This window comes from Cibotium barometz, chromosome 14, assembly GCF_041138505.1.
Source record: "Cibotium barometz isolate CiBa-2024 chromosome 14, ASM4113850v1, whole genome shotgun sequence".
Taxonomy (NCBI): Eukaryota; Viridiplantae; Streptophyta; class Polypodiopsida; order Cyatheales; family Cibotiaceae; genus Cibotium; species Cibotium barometz.
The window spans coordinates 58,319,280-58,336,802 of NC_141059.1; positions in this window are offsets into that span (position 1 = coordinate 58,319,280).

Here is a 17,523-nt window from a genome sequence, read left to right on the forward strand (position 1 = left end):
ATACCATGGGAATTCCTCTTTTTGCATTTAATTAATTGCATTCCAATGCCATGGGTATTCCTCTTTTATCATCAAATAATTCTCATAAAGTAATTTCATCTAAAATAAAATACCCATTAATTCAATATGCTAGGAATTTATCTTTTCCCATCAAAATGATGGAATTCCAAATGTCATAGGAATTCCTCTTTTAACATTTAAATATTTCTCATAGATAAAATAAATTTATCTAAAATTCATCTTTGAATTTAAATACAATACTCATTAATTCCAATATACTAGGAATTTCTCTTTTCCCATCTAAATGATGGAATTCAAAATGTCATAGGAATTCCTCTGTTAACATTTAAATATTTTTCATAAATAAAATAAGTTTATCTAAAATTCATCTTTGAATTTAAATACAATACTCATTAATTTCAGTATACTAGGAATTTCTTTTTTCCCATCTAAATAGTTGAATTCCAATATGGTGGGAATTCCTCTTTCATCATTTAAATTTATCTATGAAAAAAGATAAATTTAACTAAAATCCTTCTTTAATTTTTAAGTAAAATATAAATTATTTTAGCATCCTAATTTTTCTCTTACTTCATTTGAATACATGGATTTCCATTGTCATGGGGATTACTCTTTTAACATAAAAGGGATTACTAGAAATTCCTCTTTTTCCTAATTAACTATTTATGCATAAACATAAAAATTAAATTTTCCATGATTATAATGAGAATCATTCAATTAATCTAGGATGATTAATCCTAGAATATGGTAGGAAGTCCTCTTGTCATATTGAAAATGATTTATGTGTTAATTTTTTGAAAAATTTACCATATCTCCGCTGCTATTATTGATAATCCTCAATAATTTGAAAGCATAAAGCTTAGTAATATCCCTATGGTTAGAATAACCATTAATTGGATCAATATCCAATTATGGACTTGATTCTTAATTTTTCCATAAATTAATAACCATTCTTTGGGGGAGAGAGAGAGACATTCTTTAAAAAAACATTTAATTTAAGCATAAATGGCAATTTATGTGTTTTATCACCACAATTCATTAAAGAACTTCAATTGTATTAAAAAGCCATTCAATTGAATGCTTCTCAAGCTTGAGAGGGGTTAAGAAGAGAGAAACATTTGGAGATTAAAGAAAAAAGACCATAAACCACATTTTACCTCCTAGATTGCTTGATTCTTTGATCAAAGTAGAGGCCCCCAACCAATCAATTGGTTTGGTATGTTGATGAAGTCTCCAAGGAAGATTGAAGAGAGAGAGAAGCTCCAATCTCTTCAATTTGTCGAGGATTTTTAGAGGATAATAGAAAATATCATTATTTCAGTATAATACTGGCATGGTATAGTTCTCATATTTTTTTACAAAGGGCTTAGGATCTATTTATAGGTGAGGGAGGCCTCTAACCAAGTCCAACTAGTTTCTAGAATTTTCCAGGTTCATTTTGGCTGACTTTGGACAAGATTTGGACCTAGTTTGGCTCCCTTTTGATTTGGTTTGATCCAGGAGAGAGGAGAGAGGAGAGATTTGGACCTAGTTTGGCTCCCTTTTGATTTGGTTTGATTTGGTTTGATCCAGGAGAGAGGAGAGATAAAAATATCACAATATTTTTGAGTTCAAAACTCCACCACACGTGTGAAATAGGTGCCTCCTTGAAGAGCCCTCCTTCTCCTTACCAAGGTGTCAAAATTGAATCATTATACCCAAAATATCTCATTTTTTTAGTAATACTCATAGTTTTTTTACTAATAAATCTTGTCCTTAGTCAACTCTCCATCTTATGTGAGCATTGGACAGGATTTGGACCTAGTTTGGCTCCCTTTTGATTTGGTTTGATCCAAGAGAGAGGAGAGATTTGGACCTAGTTTGGCTCCCTTTTGATTTGGTTTGATCCAGGAGCGAGGAGAGATAAAAATATCACAATATTTTTGAGTTCAAAACTCCATGGGCATGGCCACTTCAATACCATAGGTTAAACTGAAAGGGGTAGCATTGGTTGCTACCTTGTAAGAAGTTCTATAAGCCAGAGTGTAACCAAAAACTTTTGTTCCCAATCGTTTTGGTGAGTGGCCTCCACGATTTTAGTTAGATTGGCACACATGATTTTGTTCGTGCTTTCCGCTTGGCCATTTGCTTGTGGGTAATATGGGGAGGACTTTCTATGGGTTACAAGGAAATCTTTCAAGAGGAATTGAATTACCTCATTAATGAAATGTGTCCCATTGTCGCTGGCAAGATCCAAGGGGTAGCCGAAGCGTGTAATGACTGATTCATAGAGAAATTTAGCAGTCGATCTAACATCGGCCTTGCCGGTTGCCCAAGATTTTACCCACTTGGTGCAATAATTTGTAGTAGCAATTATGTATCAAGATTGACTATATTTGGCTGCCAGGCTAATAGGTCCAACCTCCTTGAAGAGCCCTCCTTCTCCTTACCAAGGTGTCAAAATTGAATCATTATACCCAAAATATCTCATTTTTTTAGTAATACTCATAGTTTTTTTACTAAATCTTGTTGGATTGATCCTTTCACATAGGAGCCTTAATTGGAGCATAATTCAAAAATTTCTGAAAATCTGGACCCTTAGGCTAAGGTCCTTTATACTTATTTTCAATTAATTCCAAATGCACGTTGGAAAGTTCTTTTTGAATTTTTGTTTTAGGGGAAACCATTTTAGACACTAGGAGGATTTTTATATCTAAAAATATCTCAACTTTGGATTATCTCTCTCTAGATATTTTCTCTCTCTAGGTCAAAACAGGGTAAAACAAAATCTTTCTTTTATTTCAAAGAGGGGAATAATTACAAGATTAGAAGGGGAGGTTCTTACACCTGTACACCTCAAAAGCTGGAGGGAGGAATCTTACATCCTACCCCACTTAAAAAACACGAGATGTCCTCATCTCGTAGTAGGTGGAGTATGATCTCTTTCATCTTCTTCTTCTTTTTCAATCACTTCCAGCATTACTCTTGACTTCCCCTATTTCGAGACGGAGGTCTTGCATTACTTTGGATTAAAACTGCGGGTTGGTTAGAGGGTCTACCTCTGGGATTTCTCTCATTTTGGCGGAAAGAAACCTGATTACTCTGGAAGAAAGGAGCTGGAGTCTGGAATCTTGATCCTTGATTTTCCCGCCCTGAAAACCTTGTTCCAAAAGGGGCTGGGCAATCCATACTGTGATGTCCAAATCCTTGACAGTTATATCATTTCACTCCCTTGTTCAAGGGTGGAACTTCTGAAGTTGAATTCCAAGGGATTGAGTTTCGGGAAAAGGACATTTCTTCCATTCTTGAACTTCCCATATCCTAGGCTTGACCCTTATATCTCTTAGACAATGGAAGCTTGGAATCACCTTCTGGAGCTAAAAACCTTTTGAAAGGTGAGTGGCTTCAGTGGGACCTTGACATCAAAGGCCTTGGCAAACTCCTTCGCCATCCCCACTACTTCGCCATCCCCACTACTTCGGCCATGGAAAATGGCTTGGCATTCTTCACTAGGATATTGAAAGGTTCATTCAGTCCCGGAATGGACCTGGCCATCAATTGTTCTTCATCCAGCAGTGGCGAGTATTTGAGGAGGAGAGCGAACGCTTGGTGATATACTTAAATAGTTCTGCTCCCCTAGGTTAACTCTAAGAATTCGTTCATCTTTATTCCAAAAATTCGGGAGGACAGAATCTCTTCCTTAGGTAAATTTTGAGATCATTCCATGTCTGAGTGTTTTGATCCACACGGTTTGTCTTGCACTAGTTTCTCCATGCTACTTTGGCTGTTTCTACTATCTTCAGCCTTGCAAGAGCCATTTTTCTCTTCTCATTATACCCGGTGACATCGAAGTACTCTTCCATTGCTTTGATCCACTTCTCCACAGTCTCGCGCAAGTTTTCCCCTTCATCCTTGAAAGGTCTAGGCTACGATCTATGAAGAGTTTTATGAACATCCAAGTCGAGCTCTTCCTCATCAAGTTGGGGGATATCATTCCTACCATGACGACCTCGATCCATGATCCTATCAATACGAAAATTCTTGTTAAGTCCTTTTATTTACAATTCAAATCCCTCTGTAGATCCAACTGATTCTGGGATTCTTTAGATTGGTTAGCTCTCCATAGAATCATGGGATAAAGATACCTTATATAGCTCATTATCATATAACAATTCATTCAGAACATATCATTCATATTCTTAACATAATAATGGTCCATCAGACCAAAAATTCCATCTGAACATTCCTCCATGGAAGTTTCAGTTATGCAGGTTTTTAATTTGTCATCCCTTAACTGGATCCTTTATGTCTAGTGTTAACAGTAGAAATCTATTAGCACAATCCACTAATCTCATAGTGATTTGCTGAAGTCATTATTGTCATTCCAGTTACGAACATCATCACAGGGACTCGTCCCATTCATCCTCATTGTGGCTTTGTTGAACTGATCGTTTTTCAACCCAAAATTCAAGAATCATCTTTTTATATATATCAGAATCCAAATCAGCTCATTAATTCTCAACCAAAATTTTAAAATCATATCAACCACATTCGAATTCATCATCTGGATAGCATTTTTTTTTCTTATAATTTCAAGGTCTTAGATTTACTCGTATATACTGCCCCGTAAAGAGCTGCAGTTATACCCTCAGTATATACGGGTAGTCATGGTCCTTGGAATAATAAGGTAAATACCATCATGACTAGGCCTCAAGCAATTTCCATACAATTATAGTACTTCATCTGAAGACCCACTTTCAATTTTATGGATCTTCATTCTGAATATCAATTTGTATGAATTTTATCACACAATTATAACTTTTTACTGTTACTTCACAAATTTTTGACATTTTTGGCTTTTCAGTTGATCCACTTTAGCCAATTCGCTTTGATACTAGCTGAGAGATCCCTGCCCCCTCCGTGCAACGGATTGGGGGGGTGCTAGTAGCGGAAGTAGTACTTCTTGCACAAGGCAGGATCCCTCACTCGGGGCCTCGCCCACGGATATTCGGATAAGAGACCAACCCCTTGGTTCTTCAAAAACCGAACTTGAAAAAACTTCCCCCTACCGGAAAGCACGGGCGAGTCCACCAGGATATTTGTACTCTAACGTAGTCAGGGTCATTTACTGACCGAACTGATCCGACCAAACCTGTGAATCACTTGGTTAGATCAAGGAAGAAACTTGCACTTGGATTATAGAAACCAACGCTTTTTTTCCCATTAAGAGGCATAGCCGTTGATTCTTTTTCCATAGAACAATTACTATCCGGGATTTACTTCATCTATCGTACTATAACAGAATTGAGTCTTATTTTACGGATCCATCAGTCCAGCCTAGTCCCATGGGTTAGCCAACCGCCCAACCACTGTAGTGATGGGAACCCATTAGGAATTTGGTTAGGTTTTGTCCCAGGTACCAAGGAAAAGAGTTCCCAGGCCCCCTAACCGGATATTCATGCAAATTTAATGCCAGTCACACCACTTACACACCCAATATGAAATTGCCTTTTTCACAGATTCACCTATCTTTAAAATAATTATTTAATGAAACCATAGTGTCACTAATCATAATCCTCAAAATCTCCAGTTGAATCCTTATTTCCAATCATTCCTTCATCAGTGTATCTATGGCATCATTGGCAACCAGAACGCTCACCACTTGTCCACTCAGGGGCCTTTTCGATAGTTCCTAGCTCATAGTAACTAGAAATATATTCACTTATAAAAATCAAGATGGAATCTCTGTTGAAGATCAGCAAGATCAACCAACAAATCCATATAAAAGAGCCATGGACTCATCCGTTGAGTCAATCAACCAGATCCATGCCTGAATTCAAAAAATAACTCTTACTCCTTGTTCCAATATCTTCCCTGATGCACGTGTGGGTATCTTTGGTGACCTAGAGCCATCGTATGGTCAGCACCCTCTAGGATCCTTCGTAGCTAGCAGGTGACCTAGTGCTTCACTCATAGGCCGCTTCCTTGGTCCCTCATCCACCGTACTGGAAGCTCACCATTTAAATCGAACTGAGGCTGGTCAAGACCTCGGTCGACCTTGCTACGCAAGACGTCCTCCATTGACTCTCCATGAGCTGTTGTAACTTTATCAGCTAGGTCTCCACGACCTCATTCACAAGATGCTCGAAATGCTTCCGCAGCATTTTTGACATAAAACAGTCATTTAAAAATAGATCATAAATACAATTCCTATAATGAACTCTCATCTTTCACATTGTTCCACATCCGTCCACATTACTTAATCCATATCCAATTCATATGTATACCCATTCTCATCCAATCACATCATTTTCCATCTCATCACATCTTTCCTCATTTATTCTCATCACATCTCATCCACTCGCATCAACCCATATTCACATCCCATCACACCTCATTCACTCGCATCAACCCATATTCACATCCCATCACACCTCATTCATTTCACATCTATCTCAATTTACATCACATCTCAACTCATTCATTTTGCATCTCATCTCATCTCATTCTTATCCCGATTCACATCACATCACATCTCATCCATTCACATCCCATATCATACATTTACATCCGATTCGCATGACATCACATCTCATTCATTCACATCCCAATTCACATCACATCACATCTCATTCATTCACTTACATCGATATCACATCCTTTCACATACACATCCACATCCATTCTTCCACATACACAAGCACATCCATTCTTCCACATACACATCCGCATTCATTCTTCCACATACACATCCACATCCATTCTTCCACTTACACATCCACATTCATTCTTCCACTTACACATCCACATTCATTCTTCCACATCACATCTTATCACATCCTATTTTCATTTTATCACATCCTATCACATTCCCTACACATCTTATCACATCCATTTTCATTCTATCGCATCTCGTTTACATCTTATCACATCCTATCACATCCCCTACACATCTTATCACATTCATTTTCATTCTATTGCATCTCATTTTCATCTTATCACATCCTATCACATCCCATACACATCTTATCGCATCCTATTTTCACCTTATCTCATCCATTCACATGCTATTCTCCTTTAATAGCTTTTTCAAGGGGTTAATCCCGATAATGGGACTTTTTCTAAATTTTTACCAATTGTTTGGCCTAATTAAAGGTTCTTTTTCTTGATGACTATTTTCATATTCATTCTCAATTTCTCAAATGAATTATATTCAATATTCCTCTTTTGAATAAAAGGATTCATGGGATTTATAGAAATCAATTCTACCCATATTTCCACTTTTGATAATTAATCATAAGATGAATTATACTAAAAATTCCTCTTCTTGTCATTTAGCTTCTTGGATCTCTCAAATACCATGGGAATTTCTCTTTTGCATTTAATTAATTGCATTCCAATGTCATGGGTATTCCTCTCTTATCACATCAAATATTTAAGTAATTTCATTTAAAATAAAATACCCATTAATTCAATATGCTAGGAATTTCTCTTTTCCCATCTAAATGATGGAATTCCAAATGTCATAGGAATTCCTCTTTTAACATTTAAATATTTCTCATAGATAAAATAAATTTATCTAAAATTCATCTTTGAATTTAAATACAATAGTCATTAATTCCAATATGCTAGGAATTTCTCTTTTCCCATCTAAATGATAGAATTCCAAATGTCATAGGAATTCCTCTTTTAACATTTAAATATTTCTCATAGATAAAATAAATTTATCTAAAATTCATCTTTAAATTTAAATACAATAATCATTAATTCAAATATACTAGAAATTTCTCTTTTCCCATCTAAATAGTTGAATTTCAATATGGTGGGAATTCCTCTTTCATCATTTAAATTTATCTATGCAAAACGATAAATATAACTAAAATCCTTCTTTAATTTTTAAGTAAAATATAAATTCTTTTAGCATCCCAATTTTCTCTTACTTCATTGGAATACATGGATTTCCATTGTCATGGGGATTACTCTTTTAACATAAAAATGGATTACTAGAAGTTCCTCTTTTTTCTAATTAACTATTTATGCATAAACATAAAAATTAAATTTTCCATGATTATAATGAGAATCATTCAATTAATCTAGGATGATTAATCCTAGAATATGGTAGGAAGTTCTCTTTTCATATTATGAATGAAAATGATTTATGTGTTAATTTTTTAAAATTTTTACCATAGCTCCGTTGCTATTACTGATAATTCTCAATAATTTGAAAGCATAAAGTTCAGTAATATCCCTATGATTAAAATAGCCATTAATTGGATCAATATCCAATTATAAACTTGATTCTTATTTTTTTCATAAATTAAATAGCATAAAAGCATTAACAAGCCACTTATTTGGCCTCTAATTTCACAAGCATAGAAATTACTTTTAGATTAGAGAAGCTTCATTTGAATATAGAATAGCTCATAGGAATGACCATTCTTTGGGGGAGAGAGAGACATGCTTTAAAAAAACATTTAATTTAAGCATAAATGGAAATTTATGTGTTTTATCACTACAATTCATTAAAGAACTTCAATTGTATTAAAAAACCATTCAATTGAATGCTTCTCAAACTTGAGAGGGGTTGAGAAGAGAGAAACATTTGGAGATTAAATAAAAAAGACCATAAACCATATTTTACCTCCCAGATTGCTTGATTCTTTGATCAAAGTAGAGGCCCCCAACCAGTCAATTGGTTTGGTATGTTGATGAAGTCTCGAAGGAAGATTGAAGAGAGAGAGAAGCTCCAATCTCTTCGATTTGTAGAGGATTTTTAGAGGATAATAGAAAATATCATTATTTCAGTATAATACTGGCATGGTATAGTTCTCATATTTTTTTACAAAGGGCTAAGGATCTATTTATAGGTGAGGGAGGACTCTAACCAAGTACAACTAGTTTCTAGAATTTTCGAGGTTCAGTTTGGCTGAATTTGGACAAGATTTAGACCTAGTTTGGCTCCCTTTTGATTTGGTTTGATCTAGGAGAGAGGAGAGATAAAAATATCACAATATTTTTTAGTTTAAAACTCCACCACACATGTGCAATAGGTGCCTCCTTGAAGAGCCCTCCTTCTCCTTACCAAGGTGTCAAAATTGAATCATTATACCCAAAATATCTCATTTTTTTAAGTAATACTCATAGTTTTGTTTTACTAATAAACCTTGTCCTTAGTCAACTCTCCATCTTATGTGAGCATTTACTCATTTTTGGGGGTTTTTATTTTATAAATTGGATTTATCTCCTCCCCACACTTGGATTGATTATATTGGCCCATAAGAACCCTAATTGGAGCATAATTCAAATTTTTTTGAAAATCTGGACCCTTAGGCTAAGGTCCTTTATACTTATTTTCAATTAATTTCAAATGCACATTGGAAAGTTCTTTTTGAATTTTTGTTTCAAGGAAAACCATTTTAGACACTAGGAGAATTTTTATATCCAAAAATATCTCAATTTTGGATTATCTCTCTCTAGACATTTTCTCTCTCTAGGTCAAAACAGGGTAAAACAGAATCTTTCTTTTATTTCAAAGAGGGGAATAATTACAAGATCATAAGGGGAGGTTTTTACACCTATACACCTCAAAAGCTAGAGGGAGGAATCTTACATCTTACCCCACTTAAAAAACACGAGATGTCCTCATCTCGTAGGTGGAGTATGATCTCTTTCTTCTTCTTCTTCTTCTTCAATCACTTCCAGCGTTACTGCCTTGGAAGTGGACGGCCGATTTGGGAACATCTCTCTTGACTTCCCCTATTCTGAGACAGAGGTCTTGCATTACTTTGGATTAAAACTGCGGGTTGGTTAGAGGATCTACCTCTGGGATTTCTCTCATTTTTGTGGAAAGAAACATGATAACTCTGGAAGGAAGGAGCTAGAGTCTGGAATCTTGATCCCTGATTGATGAGGAAGAAGGGTGCATGGATACCCTTACAAGCTTAAGAGGAGGTTATAGAGCCTATATATCTCTCTATAGGCCTACCTAATGTGGGGGTAGAGATCGTCCAAGCAAGTAAGAATTGGAGCCTTTTGAACATCCATGATCACCTACGCATTTTGGGATTTGAGGGAATCGATGATGCTTGCTTCAATGTGCAGGGTAGGAAGGTAAGGGTTGTTTGATATTTAAACCTATGTATTTGCTCACCCCTTTTTGGAGTCGCTTACTGTGTTGGGTGTTTGGATAGGTTGGAAGGAGGATAGGTTGGATAGGTTGGAAGGAGGATGGAAGCAAACACCAAGGTGTCCTCGGATTGGGGGGGTCGGATGATGTCACCTTGGTACAACAAATCTAAGCTATGAGTGTCCTTGCTAGGCACTTCCATTTTCTAATCACACTCCATATTGGAATAATTTTGTAATCTCACTCCACTGGAGTAATTTTGTAATCTCACTCCATTGGAGTTTTGTTAAAAAAATATTTTTTGAGGTACTTCGGTGTTTAAAATATGTTGTCTGGTTTCTTTATATGTTTTCTTGAAGAGGAGATTTTGTCTTTTAAAAAATCAACATTTTTTTCATGTTTTTTGGTCTAGTGTGAAATGGCTGCTATCTTGTATATAAATAGGACTTTCAAGGCTTGATGTGTCATTTTTGCACTCATTCTCTAGAGCACGTCACCTCCACACTCGAGCTTGAGAGCACATGGCTGCCTACAATCGCTTCATGGACTTCCTCCATAAGAGCGAGTTTCCAGAGGCCACACACTTGCATGTAATATTCACTTGCGAGATCGGTGGACCTCCACACTTCGCCTCCATGAAGTATTATTTGAAGACACATTATCATACATGGACACCCACATCAAGCCGCACTCTGTCTCTCTGGCCAACAATGATAGATTATGGGTGCCCTCCAACCTCCTAGAGTACATCAACCACAATGAAAGACCCTTCCAAAAGTATGGCAATGAAATTTGGATGATGGAATTTCTAAATCGCTTGGCCCATGACTCCTCGTGAGAAATAGCCACTGTCGTTCCTACCGGCGAGCTCCCCATTGCAGCGACGAACCTCTCTTGTAAAGAGTATTCCCAAATCTCACATGTAATTTTTTCTATCAATACAATGTTGAAAGTGCCTTTTAAAAGTACACGTGTCTGATTTCTAATCAAAAAAAGAGGAGGGCCAAAAGGGTACGAGAAAGGCCTGTCCGGGGGCTCACATAGGGAATTTTTTGCACCCTTCTGGCCATCATGAAGAAATATGTGCCATTTTATTTTCGTTGGTTTTGAAGTCAAATGACCATGTTCTCTATTGACGACATGGCCGCAGAATGCATGTAGTCTTTTTAAGTGACTCGTGGAGAGATTTTGTTCAAAAACAAGGAGAGGAAAATTTTAGTTAAACCATAAGACAAATTTTAAGGGATTTTAGTTATAATTTTGTAAAAAGCCCTTTAAATTTTAGGAACAAACCTACAAAATTTGAGGTTGAAGGTTTTTTGAATTGTTGGGAAAAATATTTTCTGTAAACACTATGCCTATTGCTCGAAATAGTCCACTGTTCCTCTCTTCTGCCTCCACCCCCAACTCCACCAAGCACCCTTACCACCACAAGACAATATTCCACACAAGAAAGGATGGCCATAGGGGTGCGAAAATGGTCTATCCGAGGCCCCCGTACATAGCATTTTTGCACCCCTTTGACCATCACAATTTTACTACTCTTATACCCATTTGAGCCACCACAAGCCCTTCATGACGAGACTATCTAGAATTGAAACATCTTACTAGAAAAACCATGTGGGCCAGAAGGGTGCAAAAATGGCCATTGCACGCGGCTTGCAGGGGCCTTTTTGCACCCTTCTGGCCCTTTAGTTTTTTGTTATCTTGTGAAATGTTATATAAAGCGCATACACACTTAAACTAAATAGACAAATTTTAAGGGATTTTAGTTATAATTTTGTTTAAAAAAACCTTTAAAATTTAAGAAAAAACCTACAAAAAATTGAGGTTGAAGGTTTTTTGACTTGTTAGGAAAAATGTTTTCTGCAAACAGTGCCTATTGCTCGAAATAGTCCATTGCTCATATCTTCTGCCTCCACCCCCAGCTCAACCACCTGTTAGTTTACTGTTGAGATTCAAGCTCGATGTTAGTGTGAACCAGCTATGCTATGTGCTGGCATGTTAGGTAGGAACATGTGTGAGACATAAATGACCGCGTCCAGCTGGTCATAGTGTGTGGACATTAGCTAGGGTTAGATGTGTGTGGACACAACTCATAGTGTGTTGTGTGTATTATGGATTATGGCTTTATGCATTGTGTGAGAAGGGAGATGGCTTCCCTCTATGGTTAGGGTTTGCAATATACATTAGGGTTTTCTCTTGTGTGTGTGTCTCCTCTCCCTCTACCGTTCTTTCAACATGGTATCAGAGCCTTGTGCTATTTATTAGGGTTTATGAGTGAGTGAGAGAAGAGGAAGAAGAAGCTGTGAAGAAAAGCTGTGAAGCTTGCCACTGAAGCTGTGAAGCTTGGAGCACACCTATTACTATCAGATCTGAGAGCTTGGCCTACCGGGTAAGGTCTTCTAAACATCCTTGAGCGGATTGCAGGTGATTCAGGCAGAAACAAAGCAATTTAGGGCAACCCAAAGCAAAGAGAAATTTTGGTTTTTGAAAGCTTTCCATTAAAGCTTGGAAGCACTGATGTATGGTGGAAATACATGTAAATCTGGCAAAAGACACATGTATCTGACAAGGAGGAATGTATTGGCAACTTCTATGCAAGCCTTAAACTAATTTTGGAGCAATTTGGATGCATTTGAATGTGTGAAAAATTTTGGTTTTTGAGCTCTCACAAAACAGAGAAAAGCAACTCAAAATTTGATGCATTTGGAGCATGTTTTTGGCAAAAATCAAAGCATTCATTGGTTGCACACATACCTAAGTGTGTTGGGAACTTACTTAACTCATCAATTAGCAAATCAAGCACTCCCAAAACCCTCAGGAGCAGGCGGCGCTGATTGGACAGCAAAAACAGAGCAATTTTCAACTATTTTGCAAAGTGGAGGATCAAAATCAACTCCGGTGCTTGATATATTTCAAAATTGCTTTAGCAAATAGTTGCTACACACATAGAGAAGAATGCTACATGGTTGGTTTGATCAATTATGCCTAATTGAGCTGGGAATGAGCTGATTAAAAAGCCTGTCCACTGGTTGCAGAGAAACAGAGTGATTTTAATCGAGCAATTAATCTTTGGTCATAAACAATTGGACAAATTCCTCTTACATGGAGTTAGTGGACATCATTGCTAAGCTAATGAATGCCTGGTTGCTCAATTTGGACAAAGATTGAAGAGATTAGAGCAAAATTATTACTGGTTTTTCTGGTTTTTCCCAAAACAGAGAAAGGGGTTTTCAAAAATTGATCTATACACATGTCAGATGGTGTTGATACTCAACATTGAGGTTGTTTAGGTGTCAATGCAAGTTGTCCATACTTGATTGAACCACTACATTGTGATTTGGAGCCTTGGAAGGCACATCAAAACAGGGTATCTCGGACTGCGTGAGCCAGTTCATTTTGGATGCATACAAGTTGATTTTCTACATCAAATTTGAAGATTGTTGGCTACTTTGGAGTATCTGGAACACTCATTGGAGTGTGGTTGAGCTGAGGAAGACTCGTTTACAGATTTGGAATTGTGCAGAAGGTGTATTTACATTGAGCAAACATGTCGCATAATCCAGTACAGATTGTTGGTGAAAAGCTGGATAAGAAGAACTTCCAAGCATGGAAGTACAGGATCAAAAGTTTCTTGAAGGGAAAAGGTTTTTGGAATCTCATTACAGGTGCTGAGCCAGAGCCTGAACTACCCCGACAACCTACACAGCAGGTTATAGCTCATAAGCAATGGTCAAAAAGAGCATTCAAAGTGTTGCATTATCTGTCTATATGTATTTCGGATGCTATGCTCATACACATACAGGATGCTGAGAATCCCAAATATGCATGGGATACTTTGGTAAAGATGTTTGATACAGACACGAGTGCTTGCAAGTCTCAGTTGTTGCTGCGATAGCAGATACATAATGTGAAGCGGAATAAAAGGAGCATCCATGATTATGTGCAAGAAATAAAGAAGTTTGCAGATGCATTGGCAACAATAAATGCCCCCATGCCTGATGATGATTTGGTGGATATTACCTTGCGTGTTCTTGGCAAGGAATATAAATCTTTTGATACATCTATCTCGGTTCAGAGTACAGGTTTACCAGACTTTGATGAGTTGGTTTCACTCTTGCTTGTTGAGGAAATCAAACTCAGTGATTCTTTTCTGGATGCATCTACTAGCCATGATGATAATGGCAGAAATCAGGCTTTCTACTCGCAAAGAGGTTTTAGAGGCAGGGGGAGATTCGCATCACGTGGCCGTGGTGGTAATGGTCGTGGATGGCAGGACAGGTCACCACAACAGAATTTTCAGCCTTCATATGGTGCTAGAGGTGGTCGTGTACACCTCAGAGAGGCAGAGGTAATCCTCGTGGTAGAGGACGTTGGCACGGCCAACAAACATCTATGCAAGATGCAGAATGCCATTACTGTGGGAAATTTGGTCATATGGCAAGAGATTGTTTCCGCAAATAGAATGATTTGAGAGGGGGTAGAGCACAATGTGGTGGTCATTATGGTGGACATTATGCACAACATGGTGGTGGAAATTATGCATCAAGCAGTAATGATGGCACCGCAAATCACTTGTTTGCCATGAAACATGTTGTTGGATCTATGATGACAAATGCTGAGAATGATGACACATGGTATATGGACTCTGGAGCATCAAACCATATGACTTGTCATGGTGAATGGTTTGAGCATATGAAGCCTATGGATGTGAAAGGCTATGTGGAAACAGGAGATGATACTCAGCATGCCATTACACATGTTGGAAGTGTACCATTGGTTATGCACAATGGTCAAACAAAGTCTATGTCAGATGTATTGTATGTGCCTTCTATCACAAAAAACTTGGCCTCAGTTGGTCAAATGGTGGAACAGGGATTACAGGTTCGTTTCAACGAGCATGGTTGCTTCGTTGAGGATTTCAAACATGGGTGTAGAGTCATTGCTAAAGGCAAGAAAGAAGGCAGGTTGTTTAAGCTGGATGCTGGCATTCCTGAGTTAAAATCAGCCATGTTCTCTAAAAGTAGAAATGTGGTACAGGACATTGATATGTGGCATAAGAGGATTGGACATGTCAATATACAAAGGTTAAAGAACATGCAGACAAGAGACATTGTTAGTGGGCTGCCTAGATTCAAGTATGATGGGCATATGCATGTTTGTGAAGCCTGTCAGTTTGGAAAGCAGGCAAGGTTGTGGTTTCCTAGGGAAGGAAACATGAGTAGCATGCCACTTGAGATAGTACATAGTGATGTATAGGGTCCTGCACAAAACCCATCTATCAAAGGCAATTTATACTATGTGACATTCATTGATGATTTCAGCAGGATGACATGGATATACTTTCTCAGAGAGAAGAGTGAAGTGTTGGAAAAGTTTATGGATTTCAAAGCTTTTGCAGAGAAGCAATATGGTTCTTGGATTAAGTGTTTGAGGACAGATGGAGGAGGTGAATACACCTCAAAAGCTTTTGAGCATTTCTTAAGGAAACATGGTATAAGAAGACAATTGACTTGCAGGTATACACCTCAGCAAAATGGTGTGGCTGAGAGAAAGAATAGAGTCATATGTGAAGTGGCTAGGGCAATGCTTAATGAAAAGAGCATGCCAGATTATTATTGGGCAAAAGCATGTGCTATTGCAGTGTATATAAATACTGAACAAAACACCTACAGCAGCCATACATGGAAGCACGCCAGAGATGCGGCTTATAGGTTATAGGCCAGACATTGGACACCTCAAAGTTTTTGGATGCATAGCTTATGTACATGTGCCTGACGAAAGAAGGAGGAAGTTAGATCCTAAGGCAGAAAAATGTGTATTTGTTGGATATGCACAGGATCGTAAGGGATACAAATGTAACAATCCACAAACTAGGCAAGTTGTTATCTCATGAGATGTGGTGTTTGATGAGCTTGCTAGTTGGTACAAAGCAAAGGATGAGGATGTCATTGAGTCACTTGAAGCTGATGTGCATGTGAACTTGCCACAAGCAAGTTCTAGTTCTACTTCTATGTCTGGGCCAGCAGTAGAGGCTGAGAGTAGCACTGTACGTCCATGGTCAGGACATTTGAGGCATGAGAGTGTGAGCACTGGGAGTAGTGCTATGGATAAAGGCAAGAAGAAGGTTGAAGGAATTGGAATTACAGGTTATGAGTCATCTAGTTCAGAGAGTTTGGATGAGGAGCTTGGCATACCTATTTTATGCACACCTCTGGTGCTCGGCAAGATAGATATGTGCCACCACATGCTAGAGTTACAGGTATTCAGAGTGATCTGCATGCATTGCGGAGATCCCAAAGGGTTAGATATCCCGTTTGACAGGTTGACATACCGTGATTTTGCTATGCATTATGCATATATGACATCTTTTAAGTATGATGTCTAATATTATGATCAATACGTGCAGTCTTTTAATTTCTTATTGCTTTGTTTAAATATGATGTTTATGTGCTTTAAGTTTGTATGTATAATATTGTTGGGAGTTATAATGTACATGAGATTGACCATTGTAGTAGGCCGTATGTGCGTGCGTGCGTGTGTGTGTGTGTGTGATAGAGAGAGATAGAGAAAGAGTGAGAGAGAGTGATTGTTTACATTTTGTGTATGTGTAAGAGAGAGAGAGAGAGAGAGAGAGAGAGAGAGAGAGAGAGAGAGAGAGAGAGAGAGAGAGAGAGAGAGATTGGTTTCATTGTGTGTGTGTGTGTGAGAGAGAGAGAGAGAGAGTTTTAAATGAAGGTGAAAGTTTTTAATAATTTTTTAATAAAAAACTTCTTTATATTCATGGTTAGTGTGTTAAAAAGACACATTTTACTATCTTATTCGATTAATTATGATGTTGTCTCTCTCTCTCTCTCTCTCTCTCTCTCTCACACACACACACACACACACACACACACACACACACACACACACACACACACACACACATGTATTAATTAAAACACACATGTTCCACACACAAAGGGGTAAGCACCCAAATGTAAAAATTCAAACACGCATGGTAGTTACAATTATGATTTTTACACCTATGCGTATATAGTAGTTACAATTATGATTTAACATACTCGCACCTAGTAGTTATGCATCTACTTACTTATATATATGTATGGTTGTTTGAAAGAGATGGAAGAGGTGACTCTCATTTTTTTAAGCATATGAGGAGTACTCTTTCCTTTGAGGAAAGGGTGAAGTTGGCTGTTGACTTTGAGCATTGCTTTTTTCCTAGGCTACGCTGGTTTGGGCCATGGTCGGCGGTTCAAGATAATAAATGGAACGAAAGTTTATAAAATTATTATACGTTTAGATTCAGAATAATTAGATGATGAAAATATTGTGCTAATGATCAAAGCATAAGTTAATTCGAAAATAAATATTGTTCTGTTATTCTTTTG